General features: G+C 39.2%; 1 protein-coding gene across 1 annotated transcript in view; it reads right to left on the bottom strand.

The window, feature by feature from the left end:
- The window catches only part of PAPLN (papilin, proteoglycan like sulfated glycoprotein), a 517238-nt gene that overhangs the window by 357122 nt on the left and 137897 nt on the right, over positions 1–22219 (bottom strand).

Raw genomic sequence — 22219 nt, 5'->3', positions numbered from 1 at the left:
CATCGGATAATTTTGGTTACCTCCATCATCGCTAGAGAACTCTGTGTTCCTCCTTGATGATTGATATAGGCTACAGTCGTGATGTTGTCCGACTGAAATCTGATGAATTTGGCCGCAGCTAGCTGAGGCCACGCCTGAAGCGCACTGAATATCGCTCTCAGTACTAGAATGTTTATCGGGAGGAGAGATTCCTCCCGAGACCATAAGCCCTGTGCTTTCAGGGATTTCCAGACTGCACCCCAGCCTAGCAGGCTGGCATCTGTCGTTACTATGAGCCACTCTGGCCTGCGGAAACATATTCCCTGAGACAGGTGGTCCTGAGACAACCACCAGAGAAGAGAATCTCTGGTCCCTTGGTCCAGATGCAGTTGAGGAGATAAATCTGTATAATCCCCATTCCACTGTTTGAGCTTGCATAGTTGCCGTGGTCTGAGGTGTAGGCGGGCATAAGGAACTATGTCCATTGCCGCTACCATAAGTCCGATTACCTCCATACACTGAGCCACTGATGGCAGAGGAATGGAATGAAGAGCTCGGCAAGTGGTTAAAAGTTTTGATTTTCTGACCTCCGTCAGAAATATTTTCATTTCTACGGAGTCTATCAAAGTCCCTAGGAAGGAAACTCTTGTGAGAGGGACGAGAGAACTCTTTTTTATGCTCACCTTCCACCCGTGAGATCTCAGAAAAGCCAACACGATGTCTGTGTGAGACTTGGCTAGCTGGAAAGTCGACGCCTGAATTAAGATGTCGTCTAGATAAGGCACCACTGCTATACCCCGCGGTCTTAGAACCGCCAAAAGGGACCATAGCACCTTTGTGAAAATTCTGGGAGCCGTGGCCAACCCGAAGGGAAGGGCCACAAACTGGTAATGCCTGTCCAGAAAGGCAAATCTGAGGAATTGATAATGATCTCTGTGAATAGGGATGCGTAGATACGCATCCTTTAAGTCCACAATAGTCATATATTGACCCTCCTGGATCAGAGGAAGAATAGTCCGAATAGTCTCCATCTTGAAAGATGGTACTGTGAGGAATTTGTTTAGAATTTTGAGATCCAAGATTGGTCTGAAAGTTCCCTCTTTTTTGGGAACCACAAACAGGTTGGAGTAAAAACCTAGCCCTTGTTCCGCTCTTGGAACTGGGCGAATCACTCCCATGGTATGTAGGTCTTCTACACAGCGTAAGAACGCCTCTCTCTTTGTCTGGGTTGCAGACAATTGAGAAATGTGAAATCTCCCCCTTGGGGGGGAGTCTTTGAAGTCCAGAAGATATCCTTGGGACACAATTTCTAAAGCCCAGGAAACGTGAACATCTCTTGCCCAAGCCTGAGCAAAGAGAGAGAGTCTGCCCCCTACTAGATCCGGTCCCGGATTGGGGGCTACCCCTTCATGCTGTTTTAGATGCAGCAGCAGGCTTCTTGGCCTGTTTACCTTTGTTCCAAGCCTGGTTAGGTCTCCAGACTGACTTGGATTGGACAGAATTTCCCTCTTGCTTTGCTGCAGGGGAAGCTGAAGCGGGACCATCCTTGAAGTTCCGAAAGGAATGAAAATTATTTTGTTTGGTCCTCATCTTATTTGTTTTATCCTGAGGGAGGGCATGGCCTTTCCCTCCAGTGATGTCTGAAATAATTTCTTTCAGTGCAGGCCCGAATAGGGTCTTTCCTTTGAAAGGGATGTTCAACAATTTAGATTTTGATGACACATCAGCAGACCAGGACTTAAGCCATAACACCCTGTGTGCTAAAATGGCAAAACCTGAATTCTTTGCCGCTAATTTAGCCATTTGGAAAGCGGCATCTGTAATGAAAGAATTAGCCAACTTAAGGGCCTTAATTCTATCCATAATATCCTCTAATGGAGTCTCCACCTGGAGAGCCTCTTCTACAGCCTCAAACCAGAAAGCAGCTGCAGTAGTTACAGGAACAATGCATGCAATAGGTTGGAGAAGAAAACCTTGATGAACAAAAATTTTCTTTAGGAGACCCTCTAATTTTTTATCCATAGGATCTTTGAAAGCACAACTGTCTTCGATAGGTATAGTTGTACGCTTAGCAATAGTAGAAATAGCTCCCTCCACCTTAGGAACTGTCTGCCACGAGTCCCGCATGGTGTCAGATATGGGAAACATTTTCTTAAAAACCGGAGGGGGAGCGAACGGAATACCTGGTCTATCGCACTCCTTAGTAACAATAGTCACAATCCTCTTAGGGACTGGAAAAACATCAGTGTAAACAGGAACCTCTAAGTATCTGTCCATTTTACACAATTTCTCTGGGACCACTATAGGGTCAAAATCGTCTAGAGTAGCTAATACCTCCTTGAGCAATAAGGGGAGGTGTTCAAGCTTAAATTTAAAGGCTGTCATATCAGAATCTGTCTGAGGGAGCGTCTTTCCTGAATCAGAAATCTCTCCCTCAGATAACATATCCCTTACCCCTACTTCAGAACATTGTGAGGGTATATCGGATACGGCTACTAAAGCGTCAGACGGCTCAGCATTTGTTCTTAACCCAGAGCTGACACGCTTTCCTTGTAAACCAGGCAGTTTAGAGAAAACCTCTGTGAGGGTTTTATTCATAACTGTGGCCATGTCTTGTAAAGTAAATGAATTAGACGCACTAGAGGTACTTGGCGTCACTTGTGCGGGCGTTACTGGTTGTGACACTTGGGGAGAGCTAGATGCTAAATCCTCATTTCCTTCTAACTTAGAATCATCTATTGCAATATTTTTAAATGCTAAAATATGCTCTTTATAATTTATAGACATATCAGTGCAAGTGGGACACATTCTAAGAGGGGGTTCCACAATGGCTTCTAAACACATAGAACAATGATTCTCCTTGGTGTCAGACATGTTAAACAGGCTAGTAATGTAACAAGCAAGCTTGGAAAACACTTTAATCAAAGTAAATAACACTTTAAACAAAAACGGTACTGTGCCTTTAAGAGAAAAAAAGCTGCACAAACTCTGCAAAACAGTGTAAAAAAAGCAGTAAACACGGAAATTTTTACAGTAGCTTCATAAAGCCTTAGTAACTTTGCACAACTATGCAAATAAACAATTAACCCCTTAATGTAAAAACCGGATTGAAAAAACTTCAAAACTGGTAAAATAACTTTCAGCACCTTGCCACAGCTCTGCTGTGGCGCCTACCTGCCCTTTAGGAACGATTTGTGGGGAAAAAAACCTCTTTACAGCCCTCAAATACAGCAGGAATCTCTGGAGAAATAGCTGGATGCTTCTGAGGTAAATAAACTGTGCAACTGAAAATAGGCCCCTCCCACCTCACTCGAAGTTATGGGGCCTAAAAAACACCACAGAGTGTTTCTTAAACTAGCCATGTGGGTTAATAACCCTTAAACAAGCCACAAAGACCCCTTAAAGTCCCTCAAAAAACGTTTTATTTGTAACTAAACCAAAAATTTTTTCCTATTAGTGTCACCAGTAACTATGAGCCCTTTATGCAAGCTTGGATTCCTCTTTTACTGAATACAGCTTACCTTTCCCTCATGGGGATATTACCAGCCTTTTCTAGAAATAACACAGTCTGTCTAGAAAAAAATAGACTGAACATACCTCAATGCAGTTTAGCCTGCAAACTGTTCCCCCAACTGAAGTTTTCCTGTACTCTTCAGCCCTTTTGAGAACAGCAGTGGATCTTAGTTACAAAATGCTAAGATCAGCATCCTCCTTGCAGAAATCTTCATCCCTTTTCTGCCAGAGAGTAAATAGTACACACCGGTACCATTTAAAATAACAAACTTTTGCTTGAGAAAATAAAAACTAACATTTTTGTCACCACACTCACTTTGCCCTTCCTAGCAGTTAAGCAAGCAGAGAGAATGACTGGGGGTGGAGCTAAGGGAGGAGCTATATAGACAGCTCTGCTGTGGGTGCTTTCTATGCCACTTCCTGTAGGGAAGGAGAATATCCCACAAGTATGGATGAATCCGTGGACTTGATACATCTTACAAGAGAAATGGGTTTTATAACTGGTCGATTCCTAACCAAGGCCTGCACAAAGGTCTAAATATCTGGCAACTTGGCTATCTTTTCGCGAAACAAAACAAATAGAGCCAATATTTGACCCTTTAAGGAGGAGATAAACCCTTATCTAAACTATCTTCTAAAGGAATGCCAACTGAATCCGCAAGACTCACACCAGGAAAAATATACTTTTCAGATTTTATGATAAATTTTCCTAGTCACCGGTTTTGTGGCCTGCAGAAAAGTGTCTACTACTGCACCCAAGAAACCACTGTGTTCTAAAATTAAGCGGTCAACCTACATGCCATCAATTCTTTACCCCAGGGATATGGATCACTGATAGAGTACAATGATTCTGTTCTGATAAACTTCCTTCATTGCTAAATGACTTCAAGTCCCTCCCTGATGATTGATGCATGACACAGCTGTGACATTGTTTGAATTGAATTGAATATATTTTTCTTGTTTCAGGAGAGGCCAAAACTGGAGAGCCCAAAGAATCACCTGGAGCTTCCAAGATGTTTGTAGGCAAACTCTCCTCCTGAGGAGCCCAATCTCTTGGCCTGAGAGACTAGTGTCTGTTGTTACTATTATCAAAGATTGTTGAAGAAATTAGGTCCCAAGGGCCAAAGCCTAACTGTCTATCCACCAGGATTTAGTGAGAAATCTAGAGCTTTCTTCTAATCTAATTGATAGCAAATCTTCATCCACTGCTTTAGCATAGAAAGATTAAAAGGATGTAAGTGAAAATGAGCAAAAAGATCTGTGTTTGATGTCGTTACCATCAGACTGATTACCTTCATACACTGAGCTACTGTGCTGAAAATTGGCACATGCCCTTTGAAGTTCCATTATGTGTGATTCTGTTAGAGAAAGGCGTATAAAGACAAAATCTATGGATACCCCTAGAAAAACAACATTGGCACTGGGGAACAGAGAGCTCTTCAAGACATGTATTTTCCCTCGATGTCTGAGTAGGAAAGGCAAAAGTCTCTGAGTATGAGAGATGGAGGGGAAGAGATGGAGCCTGAACGGGAATATCATCCAGGTAGGAAGCTACAGAGTTCTGATGACAGCCAAGAGAGTATCAAGTTCCATCGTGAATACTCGAGGGGCAGTGGCCAACACAAATGGAAGGGCAACAAACTAAAAATGTTTATCCTGAAATGCAAAACTGAGGAACTAATAATGCTCCTTGTTAATGTGAATATGAAGGTATGCATCCTTCAGATCTATGGTATACATAAACTGACCCTGTTGTACTAAGAATAGTAAAGATGGTCTCCAATTTGAAAGTTGGAACTCTCAAATGTTTTTAGAATGGAATGAAAATGATTTTAAGCTCTATTCTTTCATTTTGATTTCCTGTCCTGAGGAAGGAAAGCTCCTTTACCACCAGTAACAGTGGAGATGATGAAGTCCAGAATTGATCCAAAAAGTACTTTTTCTTGAAAGGAAAGAGTCAATAGTCTGTTCTTTGAAACCCTATAAGCAAACCATTATTTAATTTCAATAACTACAAATAATACAGCTCTGAAAATCCTCTAAAGAGGACTGTTCAGAACTAAGAACAAACAATAAAACACACCACAAGGTTACAGTACCTGCTGCGCACACAATGCCAATAGCTGGCTTAAACAGATAACCTGTTTGAAGGAACATTTTCCTGAGGAAAGATTCTAATTTGCGATCCATAGAATCTCTGAAGGAAGTGCTGTCTTCTAATGGAATAGTAGTACACTTTGCTATCGTAGCTATTGCTCCAGCAACCATAGGAATAGACTCACAAAGTTCTAAATTATTTTCAGACAAAGGATACATTCTCTTAAACTTAGAGGAAGGGGCGAAAGGAATGCCTGGTTTCTTCTGTTCCTTAGAAATAATCTCTGAGACTAACTCAGGAACATGAAAAACTTCAGGAGACTTTGGAGAAGGTTTAAAAATAAACTCTAATAGATTAGCTGTTTTTTCCTAAGACGGATTCTTTTCTGTAAGGCCCAAAGTATTCAGGACCACATGAAGAAACCTAAATGTTCAACTTTGAACATAAAGGAACTTTCCGAATCTAAATCAGGAATAGAACCCTGATCATTTGAAAATATCTCGCCATCTTAGGAACCATGAAAATGATCAGACATGGAATCCTGCAAAACGTCAGGAATATCTGCATGTTGGTTAGATACCTGAGTATTAGTAACCTGAGTATTAGTTACGCTTAATATTTACGCTTACTTGATTGTGGAATAGTCACCAGAATTTCACAGGAAGAGGCTAAGGGACAGGTCCCCACAACACCTGAGGGGGGTTATAACTGAAATCCTATAAAATAAATACTGCAACAGTAACAAAGTACTCCTATACCCCAGAATCCTGGAATCAGCAAGCTAGAGGGATATCAAGTCTCACATAGGTCTGAGTACCCCTGTCAACATAGAAAACTTGAGCACCGCAAATCGTCACCTACTTCTGGGAGGCAAATAACAAAACTGCTCTTATTGTTTGGGGTCCTTTGCCTCCTCTTAGTGGCAGGAATTAAATCTCAAAAGTCAAGATTGGAGGACTCTCACCACTTTATAAAAGAAAAGGGCATGGGGCGGAGCTAGCTCTGGATGTGAGCGGTGTGTGTAGAGAGAGCTCCTGCAATTTAGCTCAATAAAATAAGGTTTTAACAGTTCACCATCGCTCAGTTACGAGTAGAAGTGGTCAAATATAGGTGGATCATTGTGGGCGATTGACCGACTGAAGCTGGTGGCAAGTTACGATACAGATCTGGTATCTTCCAGGTGGCGACTTGCTCGGCTGAATAGAGCCGCGATACCGAGTGTCGTCACTATCTCCTGCGGACCATCTAAATCGAGAGAAGGACGTGCTGCAGATTGGAATTTCTGCAAATGCCGGGAGAGGTAACAAGTAAAAGCAGCTAGGCACATACTATAACGACAAGTTGAACTGCTGCGCACTTTGGGCCTATCAACCACCATTCCCCTATGGTGTACATAATATAACTGATTTGAAGAGGAAAAGCTAAGTTTAAAAGGCTCCATACTAGTTCTTAGCTAAAGTCTTTATACATAGCCCATAGTACAGTATTCCGAAAAGGTTAACAAAAATCTGGGAAACAACTTTTACACAGAGAATTTGTACATTGACCAATTCACACCAACTTTAACACCAGTCTTGTCTCACACCCACATACAAGCAGAAAATTTGTAAAGGCGGATGAATTCAGGTAAAGTGCTTATAGTAAGAAACAAAAATAGTAGCCACAACTAAAGGAGAGGAGAGAAAAAGATAGAAAAGGGGAGAGAAAGTTTTCCTGTCTTTGCGTCAGTTCTATATGAATTGTGCTTAGAGGGAACCACAGGAAATGCGGTATACTATTACAGCAGATATAAGGAAGGCGAAAGAAAAGAGAAAGGGAAAATAAGTGAGAAGAAAGGACAAAGCTTAAAGAGTAAGATCAGCTTAGAGGGAAATAACACACAAAAACAAACACTAAAAAGGAAAAAGACAGACCAAGAACCGCTTTGTTCACTGAAAGATGCTTATCTGTAATGCTTCATGGATAATTGATCTCGGTGACATGGATTAAACTTGATTTAAAACTATGCATCAGTTTATGCCGGTTTGGGAGTGGGATAGTCCTCCATTGGCATGTTTCCTATGTCTTTATATGAAGTTCATCTAATATAAAGCATCTCTTATTGCCTCACCTGTTACAGTGAAATTTGAACAAGATACCATCTTCATGGTGTTCTCTGACCTTTCTTTACAGTGTCAAGAGAAACTCTCCTTTTGAAAATAATGGCTGCCCCAAGAAACAGAACACAATCAGTTAAATAATGCATCTCAAAATCTCAAGCTAAGAAAAAGCTTCAAGCCCTAGACCAAACTTCTTTGCAAGACCAATCTGAATGTGAAGATAACACTACAACTTTAAATGACCAAATCTCATGTTCTTCTCAAGAACACTTACTGAAACAAATCAAAGTGCATTTTCATGAAGAGCTGAAGTCTGCCCTTCAGGAACTTAAACAGGATATCTTGGAAATCGGAGGTCGTACCTCTGAATTAGAAGAAAGGGTGGATGATATCTCAGAAGAGATCCCAGAGATACATAAAACCATCAATGATCAACAAAAAAGATCCAACAACTGAAAGCTCATTTAGAGGATCTAGAAAACAGATCCAGGAGATCTAACATTAGACTCTGAAACCAACCAGAATCATACACAGATCTAGACAAAGTTCTACCTTCAATTTGGAGACTTCTTATACCAGATGTGGATAATACTTTACTATTAATGGACAGAGCACATAGTGCACTCTACAAACCTCCGATGGCTAACATCCCAAGAGACATAATAGTGACATTTCATTATTACACCACAAAAGAAAAACTTCTCCAAGCGGCAAGACAATCTGCTAATGTAGAATTTGAAGGTCACAAAATACAATTATTCACAGATTTATCTCCAATTACACTCAAGAAGAGGAGAGATTTCAAACCGATTGTGGCTGTCTTGGCCGAACACCAGGTGAAATATAGATGTAATTTTCCATTTAAAATTTCCTTTGTTTACAACAAGGTGCCCTACTCCTGCTCTACACTGTCAGAGGGACGAGATCTTCTACAAAAGCTGCAATTGCTAGAGGTAGACTCTGAGATACCTCTACCTCAACAATCTCCTAGAAGGTCATTTAAGTGATCCTGGACACAGGTGGGGAAAAATAAAAGACGTAGAAACAAATCTACTGAACAAGCTCAAGAGATTGATAAAGTTGATGACTCTACTTGATTTGAAAAGATTAGGTCTAATCCTGACTTTTTGTGAGGTTCGACACCTTCTGTTAAAATGGTAACTGTTCGGCACAATCTCTGAGATCCCAATATCTTAATGTTCATATGAAGAAAGACAAAAGCCGTAGATGCAAAGTCATAAAGTTTGCTTGCATGTTTAAAGAAATAACTGGGACCCAAATTGAAAAGATAGAAAGCTGTTGTGACATAGACATAGTTGGAAATCTGAAGATTCATGCGAATTCCACTATTTTGTTGGAATAGTAAGAATTATGTTATGTGACTTAAAGTGAAGGTAAAGTTTTTCCACTTTGAACACATCAATGCATTTGCTAAAATGACCAGAAGCTAATTGCTAACTTATTTCATATATTACTTTTGAATTTTTCGGAAGATATATATATATAAAAATCCCTACCATTCCGATCTTGACTCCTCCCAACCTCTATTTCCTGGTTTTCTGCCATCTGACGTATAGAGCAGTCGCACATACTCTCTTTGTCTCTGAAAAGCACGTTCATGATGCTAAGATTAACTGAGCATGCACTAATCGGTGATCTATTATGGAAATTATACTATATATATATATATATATATATATATATATATATATATGACATAAATTTATATTATATTCTTCATCAAATTAATAGAATTTGATTTAATAGAAAAGCATAATATATATATTATACATAAAAACGACTTCTCATCCCAATAATCTGAATATTGTTTTGTTGGTAGAATAAAATGTTCCTTATTAATAAGCATTCACTTTTGAACAGTAATAACATCATTATACGATGATCGAAATGTTAAAAATTATGTTATTAAATTATTAGAATGAAAATACAAAAAATTTTTAAATAAATATTTTGAAGGACAGCGGTACTTCTAGTGAACAATTTTAGGAACTCAAGTGATGGGCTTGTCTGAATCAGAGCCTTCAGTATTATGCCGATGATGTATTGGAATTCCTAAACAATACCAACACGCATGCGCAAAACTGGAGCGAGCGTGGAATCCTAGCTTCCCAAAAAAATAATACCGCATGCGCATACAAGCAAATTGATAAAAATTCATGAATGAAAGTCATATTTATTTTGAAAAATGAATAATATAATATATCGAGATGTAGGTAACTTTACCTTCACTTTAAGTTGAAATGTTCAGAACTAGTTTATATGTTCTAATGGGATTAAGAGTCATATATTAGTGTCAATGTTCTATCCCTAATAGTTATTGCTAGAGTATAATATATATTCAGACCAGGGGCGCGATCCGATATCGATCGCAGTTTGCGGCGCAAGCGAGGGAACCGGCGTCGCCCGCAGTTTCAGCTCGCAACTCGAGCCATCCCATATAGGTCGCCGTCAGATGCTAACGTGTCGTAAGTCTCACAAACCAGCGATGTCCAGAAATCTGCGTAAGTACAAATTTCTGGCGTCGCCAGTGACTTGCGCCACGTTAGAAACTGCCGGCGCCTATAAAACCTGACTAAAGTTTAAAACACCCGCACTGTCTAACACGCCTCCCTAACATAGCCCGCACTGTCTAACACGCCTCCCTAACATAGCCCGCACTGTCTAACACGCCTCCCTAACATAGCCCGCACTGTCTAACACGCCTCCCTAACATAGCCCGCACTGTCTAACACGCCTCCCTAACATAGCCCGCACTGTCTAACCCTCTATCCGCTATCCCCCCTCACTAGTCTAACAATAAAAAAGCTATTAACCCCTAAACCGCCGCTCCCGTACCCCGCCGCCAGCTATATTATATCTATAACCCCCTAAAGTGAGCCCCTAACACCGCCGCCATCTATATTAAAATTATTAACCCCTAATGTAAGCCCCTTACACCGCCGCCATCTCTATTAAAATGATTAACCCCTAATTTAATCTACCTACCCGCCGCCAGCTATATTATCTATATTAACCCTAAGTATATTATAGTTAATATAGGTATTACATTATATATATTAACTATATTAACCCTAATTATATTAGGGTTAATATAGTTACTATAGTATTTATATTAACTATATTAACTCTATCTAACCCTAACACCCCTAACTAAATTTATATTAAATTAATCTAATTCATTTATAAACTAAAATATTACTATTTAAATCTAAATACTTACCTATAAAATAAACCCTAAGATAGATACAATATAATTAATAATTACATTGTAGCTATGTTAGGGTTAATATTTATTTTACAGGTAAATTGTTAATTATTTTAACTAGGTATAATAGATATTAAATAGTTATTAACTATTTAATATCTACCTAGTTAAAATAATTACCCAATTACCTGTAAAATAAATCCTAACCTAAGTTACAAATACACCTACACTATCAATAAATTTAATAAACTACAAACATCTATCTAAAAATACAATTAAATTAACTAAACTAAATTACAAAAAAAAACAAACACTAAATTACAAAAAATAAAAAAAAATTACAAGATATTTAAGCTAATTACACCTATTCTAAGCCCCCTAATAAAATAATAAACCCCCAAAATAAAAAAAATTCCCTGCCCTATTCTAAATTTAACAAATTTCAAAGCTCTTTACCTTACCAGCCCTTAAAAGGGCCTTTTGTGGGGCATGCCCCAAACAATTCAGCTCTTTTGCATACAACAAATACAATACCCCCCCCCCCATTACAACCCACCACCCACATACCCCTATTCTAAACCCACCCAAACCCCCCTTAAAAAAGCCTAACACTACCCCCCTGAAGATCTCCCTACCTTGTCTTCACCACACCGGGCCGAACTCCTCATCCGATCCGGGCGATGTCTTCCTCCAAGCGGCAAAGAAGAATTCTTCCTCCGGCGACGTCTTCCTCCAAGCGGCAGCAAAGTCTTCATTCTTCCGGCGGCATCTTCAATCTTCTTTCTTCGTTCCGCCGCCGCGGAGCATCCATCCCGGCCGACTGCTGAACTTGGAATGAGGTACCTTTAAATGACGTCATCCAAGATGGCGTCCGCCGAATTCCGATTGGCTGATAGGATTCTATCAGCCAATCGGAATTAAGTTAAAAAAATCTGATTGGCTGATTGAATCAGCCAATCAGATTCAAGTTCAATCCGATTGGCTGATCCAATCAGCCAATCAGATTGAGCTCGCATTCTATTGGCTGATCGGAACAGCCAATAGAATGCAAGCTCAATCTGATTGGCTGATTGGATCAGCCAATCGGATTGAACTTGAATCTGATTGGCTGATTCAATCAGCCAATCAGATTTTTTTAACTTAATTCCGATTGGCTGATAGAATCCTATCAGCCAATCGGAATTCGGCGGACGCCATCTTGGATGACGTCATTTAAAGGTACCTCATTCCAAGTTCAGCAGTCGGCCGGGATGGATGCTCCGCGGCGGCGGAGCGAAGAAAGAAGATTGAAGATGCCGCCGGAAGAATGAAGACTTTGCTGCCGCTTGGAGGAAGACGTCGCCGGAGGAAGAATTCTTCTTTGCCGCTTGGAGGAAGACATCGCCCGGATCGGATCAGGAGTTCGGCCCGGTGTAGTGAAGACAAGGTAGGGAGATCTTCAGGGGGGTAGTGTTAGGCTTTTTTAAGGGGGGTTTGGGTGGGTTTAGAATAGGGGTATGTGGGTGGTGGGTTGTAATGGGGGGGGGGGTATTGTATTTGTTGTATGCAAAAGAGCTGAATTCTTTGGGGCATGCCCCACAAAAGGCCCTTTTAAGGGCTGGTAAGGTAAAGAGCTTTGAAATTTGTTAAATTTAGAATAGGGCAGGGAATTTTTTTTATTTTGGGGGTTTATTATTTTATTAGGGGGCTTAGAATAGGTGTAATTAGCTTAAATATCTTGTAATCTTTTTTTTATTTTTTGTAATTTAGTGTTTGTTTTTTTTTGTAATTTAGTTTAGTTAATTTAATTGTATTTTTAGATAGATGTTTGTAGTTTATTAAATTTATTGATAGTGTAGGTGTATTTGTAACTTAGGTTAGGATTTATTTTACAGGTAATTGGGTAATTATTTTAACTAGGTAGATATTAAATAGTTAATAACTATTTAATATCTATTATACCTAGTTAAAATAATTAACAATTTACCTGTAAAATAAATATTAACCCTAACATAGCTACAATGTAATTATTAATTATATTGTAGCTATCTTAGGCCTAGATTTAGAGTTCGGCGGTAAAAGGGCTGTTAACGCTCCGCGGGTTTTTTTCTGGCCGCACCATAAATTTAACTCTGGTATCGAGAGTTCAAACAAATGCTGCGTTAGGCTCCAAAAAAGGAGCGTAGAGCATTTTTACCGCAAATGCAACTCTCGATACCAGAGTTGCTTACGGACGCGGCCGGCATCAAAAACGTGCTCGTGCACGATTCTCCCATAGGAAACAATGGGGCTGTTTGAGCTGAAAAAAAACCTAACACCTGCAAAAAAGCAGCGTTCAGCTCCTAACGCAGCCCCATTGTTTCCTATGGGGAAACACTTCCTACGTCTGCACCTAACACCCTAACATGTACCCCGAGTCTAAACACCCCTAACCTTACACTTATTAACCCCTAATCTGCCGCCCCCGCTATCGCTGACCCCTGCATTACACTTTTAACCCCTAATCTGCCGCTCCGTAAACCGCCGCCACCTACGTTATCCCTATGTACCCCTAATCTGCTGCCCTAACATCGCCGACCCCTATGTTATATTTATTAACCCCTAATCTGCCCCCCACAACGTCGCCGACACCTACCTACACTTATTAACCCCTAATCTGCCGAGCGGACCTGAGCGCTACTATAATAAAGTTATTAACCCCTAATCCGCCTCACTAACCCTATCATAAATAGTATTAACCCCTAATCTGCCCTCCCTAACATCGCCGACACCTACCTTCAATTATTAACCCCTAATCTGCCGACCGGAGCTCACCGCTATTCTAATAAATGTATTAACCCCTAAAGCTCAGTCTAACCCTAACACTAACACCCCCCTAAGTTAAATATAATTTTTATCTAACGAAATAAATTAACTCTTATTAAATAAATAATTCCTATTTAAAGCTAAATACTTACCTGTAAAATACATCCTAATATAGCTACAATATAAATTATAATTATATTATAGCTATTTTAGGATTAATATTTATTTTACAGGCAACTTTGTAATTATTTTAACCAGGTACAATAGCTATTAAATAGTTAAGAACTATTTAATAGTTACCTAGTTAAAATAATTACAAATTTACCTGTAAAATAAATCCTAACCTAAGATATAATTAAACCTAACACTACCCTATCAATAAAATAATTAAATAAACTACCTACAATTACCTACAATTAACCTAACACTACACTATCAATAAATTAATTAAACACAATTGCTACAAATAAATAAAATTAAATAAACTATCTAAAGTACAAAAAATAAAAAAGAACTAAGTTACAGAAAATAATAAAATATTTACAAACATAAGAAAAATATTACAACAATTTTAAACTAATTACACCTACTCTAAGCCCCCTAATAAAATAACAAAGCCCCCCAAAATAAAAAATTCCCTACCCTATTCTAAAATACAAATATTACAAGCTCTTTTACCTTACCAGCCCTGAACAGGGCCCTTTGCGGGGCATGCCCCAAGAATTTCAGCTCTTTTGCCTGTAAAAAAAAACATACAATACCCCCCCCCCAACATTACAACCCACCACCCACATACCCCTAATCTAACCCAAACCCCCCTTAAATAAACCTAACACTACCCCCCTGATGATCTTCCTACCTTGTCTTCACCATGCCAGGTTCACCGATCCGTCCTGGCTCCAAGATCTTCATCCACCCCAAGCGGGGGCTAGACATCCACTGAAGAAGTCCAGAAGAGGGTCCAAAGTCTTCCTCCTATCCGGCAAGAAGAGGACATCCGGACCGGCAAACATCTTCTCCAAGCGGCATCTTCTATCTTCTTCCATCCGATGACGACCGGCTCCATCTTGAAGACCTCCAGCGCGGATCCATCCTCTTCTTCCGACGACTAGACGACGAATGACGGTTCCTTTAAGGGACGTCATCCAAGATGGCGTCCCTCGAATTCCGATTGGCTGATAGGATTCTATCAGCCAATCGGAATTAAGGTAGGAATTTTCTGATTGGCTGATGGAATCAGCCAATCAGAATCAAGTTCAATCCGATTGGCTGATCCAATCAGCCAATCAGATTGAGCTCGCATTCTATTGGCTGTTCCGATCAGCCAATAGAATGCGAGCTCAATCTGATTGGCTGATTGGATCAGCCAATCGGATTGAACTATATTCTGATTGGCTGATTCCATCAGCCAATCAGAAAATTCCTACCTTAATTCCGATTGGCTGATAGAATCCTATCAGCCAATCGGAATTCGAGGGACGCCATCTTGGATGACGTCCCTTAAAGGAACCGTCATTCGTCGTCTAGTCGTCGGAAGAAGAGGATGGATCCGCGCTGGAGGTCTTCAAGATGGAGCCGGTCGTCATCGGATGGAAGAAGATAGAAGATGCCGCTTGGAGAAGATGTTTGCCGGTCCGGATGTCCTCTTCTTGCCGGATAGGAGGAAGACTTTGGACCCTCTTCTGGACTTCTTCAGTGGATGTCTAGCCCCCGCTTGGGGTGGATGAAGATCTTGGAGCCAGGACGGATCGGTGAACCTGGCATGGTGAAGACAAGGTAGGAAGATCATCAGGGGGGTAGTGTTAGGTTTATTTAAGGGGGGTTTGGGTTAGATTAGGGGTATGTGGGTGGTGGGTTGTAATGTTGGGGGGGGGGTATTGTATGTTTTTTTTTACAGGCAAAAGAGCTGAAATTCTTGGGGCATGCCCCGCAAAGGGCCCTGTTCAGGGCTGGTAAGGTAAAAGAGCTTGTAATATTTGTATTTTAGAATAGGGTAGGGAATTTTTTATTTTGGGGGGCTTTGTTATTTTATTAGGGGGCTTAGAGTAGGTGTAATTAGTTTAAAATTGTTGTAATATTTTTCTTATGTTTGTAAATATTTTATTATTTTCTGTAACTTAGTTCTTTTTTATTTTTTGTACTTTAGATAGTTTATTTAATTTTATTTATTTGTAGCAATTGTGTTTAATTAATTTATTGATAGTGTAGTGTTAGGTTAATTGTAGGTAATTGTAGGTAGTTTATTTAATTATTTTATTGATAGGGTAGTGTTAGGTTTAATTATATCTTAGGTTAGGATTTATTTTACAGGTAAATTTGTAATTATTTTAACTAGGTAACTATTAAATAGTTCTTAACTATTTAATAGCTATTGTACCTGGTTAAAATAATTACAAAGTTGCCTGTAAAATAAATATTAATCCTAAAATAGCTATAATATAATTATAATTTATATTGTAGCTATATTAGGATGTATTTTACAGGTAAGTATTTAGCTTTAAATAGGAATTATTTATTTAATAAGAGTTAATTTATTTCGTTAGATAAAAATTATATTTAACTTAGGGGGGTGTTAGTGTTAGGGTTAGACTTAGCTTTAGGGGTTAATACATTTATTAGAATAGCGGTGAGCTCCGGTCGGCAGATTAGGGGTTAATAATTGAAGGTAGGTGTCGGCGATGTTAGGGAGGGCAGATTAGGGGTTAATACTATTTATGATAGGGTTAGTGAGGCGGATTAGGGGTTAATAACTTTATTATAGTAGCGCTCAGGTCCGCTCGGCAGATTAGGGGTTAATAAGTGTAGGTAGGTGTCGGCGACGTTGTGGGGGGCAGATTAGGGGTTAATAAATATAACATAGGGGTCGGCGATGTTAGGGGTAGCAGATTAGGGGTACATAGGGATAACGTAGGTGGCGGCGATTTGCGGTCGGAAGATTAGGGGTTAATTATTTTAAGTAGCTTGCGGCGACGTTGTGGGGGGCAAGTTAGGGGTTAATAGATATAATACAGGGGTCGGCGGTGTTAGGGGCAGCAGATTAGGGGTACATAAGTATAACGTAGGTGGCGGTCGGCAGATTAGGGGTTAAAAATTTTAATCGAGTGGCGGCGATGTGGGGGGACCTCGGTTTAGGGGTACATAGGTAGTTTATGGGTGTTAGTGTACTTTAGGGTACAGTAGTTAAGAGCTTTATAAACCGGCGTTAGCCAGAAAGCTCTTAACTCCTGCTATTTTCAGGCGGCTGGAATCTTGTCGTTAGAGCTCTAACGCTCACTGCAGAAACGACTCTAAATACCAGCGTTAGAAAGATCCCATTGAAAAGATAGGCTACGCAAATGGCGTAGGGGGATCTGCGGTATGGAAAAGTCGCGGCTGAAAAGTGAGCGTTAGACCCTTTCCTGACTGACTCCAAATACCAGCGGGCGCCCAAAACCAGCGTTAGGAGCCTCTAACGCTGGTTTTGACGGCTACCGCCGAACTCTAAATCTAGGCCTTAGGGTTTATTTTATAGGTAAGTATTTAGATTTAAATAGGAATATTTTAGTTTATAAATGAATTAGATTAATTTAATATAAATTTAGTTAGGGTTAGATAGAGTTAATATAGTTAATATAAATACTATAGTAACTATATTAACTATATTAACCCTAATATAATTAGGGTTAATATAGTTAATATATATAATGTAATACCTATATTAACTATAATATACTTAGGGTTAATATAGATAACATAGCTGGCGGCGGGGTAGGTAGATTAAATTAGGGGTTAATCATTTTAATAGAGATGGCGGCGGTGTAAGGGGCTTACATTAGGGGTTAATAATTTTTATATAGGTGGCGGCGGTGTAAGGGGTCAGATTAGGGGATAGATAAGGTAGATGGCGGCGGTTTTAGAGGCTCACAGTAGGGGGTTAGTTTATGTAGATGGCGGCGGGGTCCGGGAGCGGCGGTTTAGGGGGTAATAACTTTATTAGGGATTTCGGGGGGGGGGGGGGGATCGCGGTTGACAGGGAGATAGACATTGCGCATGCGTTAGGTGTTAGGTTTATTTTAGCAGATCGCGGTTGACAGGGAGATAGACATTGCGCATGCGTTAGGTGTTAGGTTTATTTTAGCAGATCGCGGTTGACAGGGAGATAGACATTGCGCATGCGTTAGGTGTTAGGTTTATTTTCTAGTTAGTTTAGGGAGTTACGGGGCTCCAATAGTCAGCGTAAGGCTTCTTACGGCTGCTTTTTGTGGCGAGGTGAAAATGGAGTAAGTTTTCTCCATTTTCGCCACGTAAGTCCTTACGCTGCATATTGGATACCAAACTGCGCGGGTTTGGTATACCTGCCTATGGCCCAAAAAACTGCGGGCGACGGCAGAAATATACGCGCGTAACTTCTAGGTTACGCCGTATATAGGATACCAAATCCGCGCAAATATTGGCGTCGCCGGCTTTTGCGGGCGACGATTTATATCGGATCGACCCCCATATGTCCAATTTAATGCAATCTCAAAAGATAATAGGTTTGGATACGGAAACTGTAAAAAAGAAGATGAATGAGATGTATAGAATATTTGTTGTTCTTAGAAAACAAAACTAAGGAAAGAGTCCCCTCCAATGTTTTATTGTTTATTCAGGACCCATCTAATTTAGAATATTATATAATAACCAAGACCTTTAGAACATGGGATACGACAAGTATAGAGGATACGGAGAAAATGAGAAAGAAAGAAGTTTTTAATGTTATCTAGTTAAAAGTTAAATACTTAAAACAATAGTTTAAAGTACAACTGATATTAGTTAAAAATATATTTGGAATATGTTGATCGGGCATTCACTTCTTTATGTGTTTTATTTGTATCTCCTTCCCCCCCCCCTTTTTTTTTCTTTCCTCTTCATCAGGTGCTGTATTCCGAAGGCCCGCCCTTCACAAATTTAAAATATGGAAGGTATGATTATCATGAATAACCTACTAGCTTACGGTAGGTTTTCCTTGGCTTTTACAGACAAATTATTACATAGATGTCTATTAAAATAATTACACATAATGTCAGAGGGCTGCACTCTAATGTGAAAAAAAAGGCTATTATTGATTATAAATCTCGTAAGGCTCATAGCCTTATGTTACAAGAAACCCATTTCACCAAGGCCCAAACCCCAAAATATTGGGAATCAGCGTTCACATGTCAATATCATGCAATAGGTAAGACTAAGAAATGTGGTGTTTCTATACTGTTGCATTCCTCCTTAAATTTTCAGGAACAAAAAGTTATCATTGATAAGGAAGGGAGGTTTCTTATTTTAAGAGGCCTTATACATGGTTGCCCAGTTTTATTGGAAAACATTTATGCTCCCAATGAAAATCAAGCACCCTTCTAGTCTAAAATTAGCAAACTTCTTATTTATTGGAAAAAATATAAACTTATACTAGCAAGAGACTTTAATTTAATATTGGATCCAGACAACGATAGATCAAGTGTTTCCCAGTCAAACAAAGGTAGAACACATTGGAAGATATTAAGATATTAAGTGACTTTACTCTTGTTCATAACTTGATAGATGGGTGGAGGGTTATACATAGAGGGGTGAGAGACTATATATTTTACTCCCCGATACATAAGTCTCCTACCAGAATTTACTATATACTAATAAGCCAGGTTTTGCTTCCGTTGGTGCAGTCCTCCGACATAATACCAAGCACTTGGTCAGACCATTCTATGGTGGAGCTAACACTGAAGAGAGTTTTTGATCCTACTAGAGATAGATTGTGGTCTCTTAATACTACGATATTTAAAGATCCCTTAGTTCTAACAAGAATCAAGGAAAATATTAAATTCTTCATGTCCACTAACATAGACTGAACTACAAACCCTCTATCAGTATGGGGAGCTTTTAAAGCCTTTATTAGAGGTTTACTGATTAAGGAAAATGCCCAAAACATTAAAACCAGAAATAATTTAATAAAACAACTAAGGAAAGATATTGACATTGCATAAAGAGGGGTGTACTCTGGCCATTCGCAGGCTCGACTTAATGATCTCAGGGTTAAGAAGAGTAAATTGGATGATCTTCTCCATAAAGAAGCTATTCACACTTTAAAAATGATAGATGCTTCCTATTTCATTTTTTGCAGACAAACCAGACCGGATGTTTCACAAGATCAACATCTATCCCCCAAATACAGACACAGAGTGGGAAGCCCACCAATAATCCCAAAGAGATAGCAGATTCTTTTGCAGGCAGAGTATTATCAAAAACTATATCATTTGAGTTTTGATCAGCAAAACGAATGGCTTGAAAAATCCATACAGGAGTTTTTAGCTGAATGTAGTTTGCCATCCTTGGATAAGGAAAATATAGAGCAATTAAGCAATTAAAACCCTCAAAAGCCCCAGGACCAGACGGGTTTCCTGTTTTTTTTCTATAAAACTCTAGTGGGAGAACGAGCCCCAAAATTAGTAGTTTTTTTTAACAATATCATGCAGGTTCATCAAATTCCGACAGATATGCTTTCTGCAAGAATTACTGTTATACCTAAACCTGGTAAAGATAAATTACATTGCCAGAATTACAGGCCTATTTCCCTTAATAACCAGGATTTTAAGCTGTTTACCAAAATTCTGGCAAATAGACAAAATCCTATTTTACCCACTTTGGTTTCCCCGGACCAGGTTGGATTTATTATGCATAGGGAAGCCCCGGATTATATCCGCAAAATTATAGATCCGATAGATTATGCCAATGATTAGGGAGTGCCTTCTCTGTTTGTTTCATTGGATGCAGAGAAGGCATTCAATAGGATCTCCTGGCCCTATATGTTTCAAGTATTGAATGAGTTTGATATCAAGGGAGCCTTTCAAAAGCTTTGTCCTCAATTTACTCTAATCCCTCAGCTCACATTAGATTAACTGGCTATCAATCCACGACCATTAACATTTTTAATGGTACAAGGCAGGGATGTCCCCTCTTCCCACTCATATTTGCTTTATGCATCGAAACCCCTAGCAGCAAGAATTAGACTAAATAAAGATGTTGCAGGAATTGAGATAGGCAATAAAGAATATAAATTGGCATTGTTTGCCGATGATATCATCCTCACCCTTACCAAACCCCTTTTATCCCTCCTAATCATCTACCAGATAATCGAAGTTTTGAGAAAACTGTTGGGATATAAAATAAATAACAATAAGTGTGAGGCATTGGGAGTTAGGTTACCTGATCATACGAAAAAGCTTATAGAAATCAATTTTGAATTCAAATGGGTCCCCAAAGCACTTACCTATTTGGATATAGCAATCACAGATAAAATTGAAAATCTTTACCAATCTAACTATCTTCCTCTTTTCTCAAAATTAAGAGCAGAAATGTACAAATGGAGTAAATATAGAATTTCTTTGTATGGCAGAATTACAGTTAGTAAAATGAAAAATTTTACCCAGACTTTTTTATTTGTATAGATCATTACCAATCGACATACCCATGAGAGATCTTCATAAAATGCAAACTGATATTTTAACTTTAATTTGGGGAAAGGAAAGTCAGAGAATTAATAAAAAAAACAATGCTTTCTCATAGAGTGGGAGGGGGTTTAGGAGTCCCAGATCTCAGATCCTATTACTACTCAGCTAGACTGGCTCAGATCTCATTATGGCGTAACTCTCAGGATGATATTTCGTGGGTCGGGCTGGAGGGCGATATGGTCGAAATGCACCCCATTTCTCAGCTTCTGTGTTTGGGACAGGGAGACCATCCAATTGGAAACTGTATCTTTCAATCTCCCATAATATTAATATTTGGGTTTTACTACCAAAAAAATTCTCTCTAATAAAAAAAACTCTAGATCAACTCCTTTGGCCTGTTTGGTTCCATACCCTGATAGATGTCTGCTTAGCATTTGGGCTAATAAAGGGCTCTATAGGATTGCAGACGCGATATCAGGCTAGAATATACTCTCATATGAAAATTACTCTGAGCTATCCTCTTCTGCTCCTAATTTGTGGTTTCACTACCTCCAATTAGCCTCTAGGCTTAGAAACATACTCAAAACAGAATCAGAAAACCTCACCAATTTTTTTTAATCTCTTTGTCTGACCAAATCTAGACTAAGAGGCTCCATCTCAGGAATTTATCCATTAGTTAACTTTGTCCAAGACTCACAAAAATTAACTTATATGCAAAAATGGGAAGGGGAAATACAAGGCACATTGTCTAGATCAAAGTGGAGTTCCCAAATTAAATCAGGAGGTTCTTTTACATACAGTGCTAACCTCAAAGAAAATTATTTAAAAGTTGATTTTTGGTGGTATCTAAGCCCTACCAGACTTCATCATATGAACCATGACATACCACAAACATGCTTCAGAAAATGTGGTGGGTTTGGGACATACTTCCATATGTGGTGGTCCTGTCCAGAAGTAATACAACTATGGAACAAAATATCGAACCTCATTAGTGAGGTTATGGATATAAAGGTAGTTCTAACCCCACAACAAGCACTATTACACAGTCCGACTAAATAATGTTCTTAAT

The sequence above is a fragment of the Bombina bombina genome, chromosome 1 (genome assembly GCF_027579735.1).
Source record: "Bombina bombina isolate aBomBom1 chromosome 1, aBomBom1.pri, whole genome shotgun sequence".
NCBI lineage: Eukaryota > Metazoa > Chordata > Amphibia > Anura > Bombinatoridae > Bombina > Bombina bombina.
This window is presented reverse-complemented; position numbering and strand designations above follow the sequence as displayed.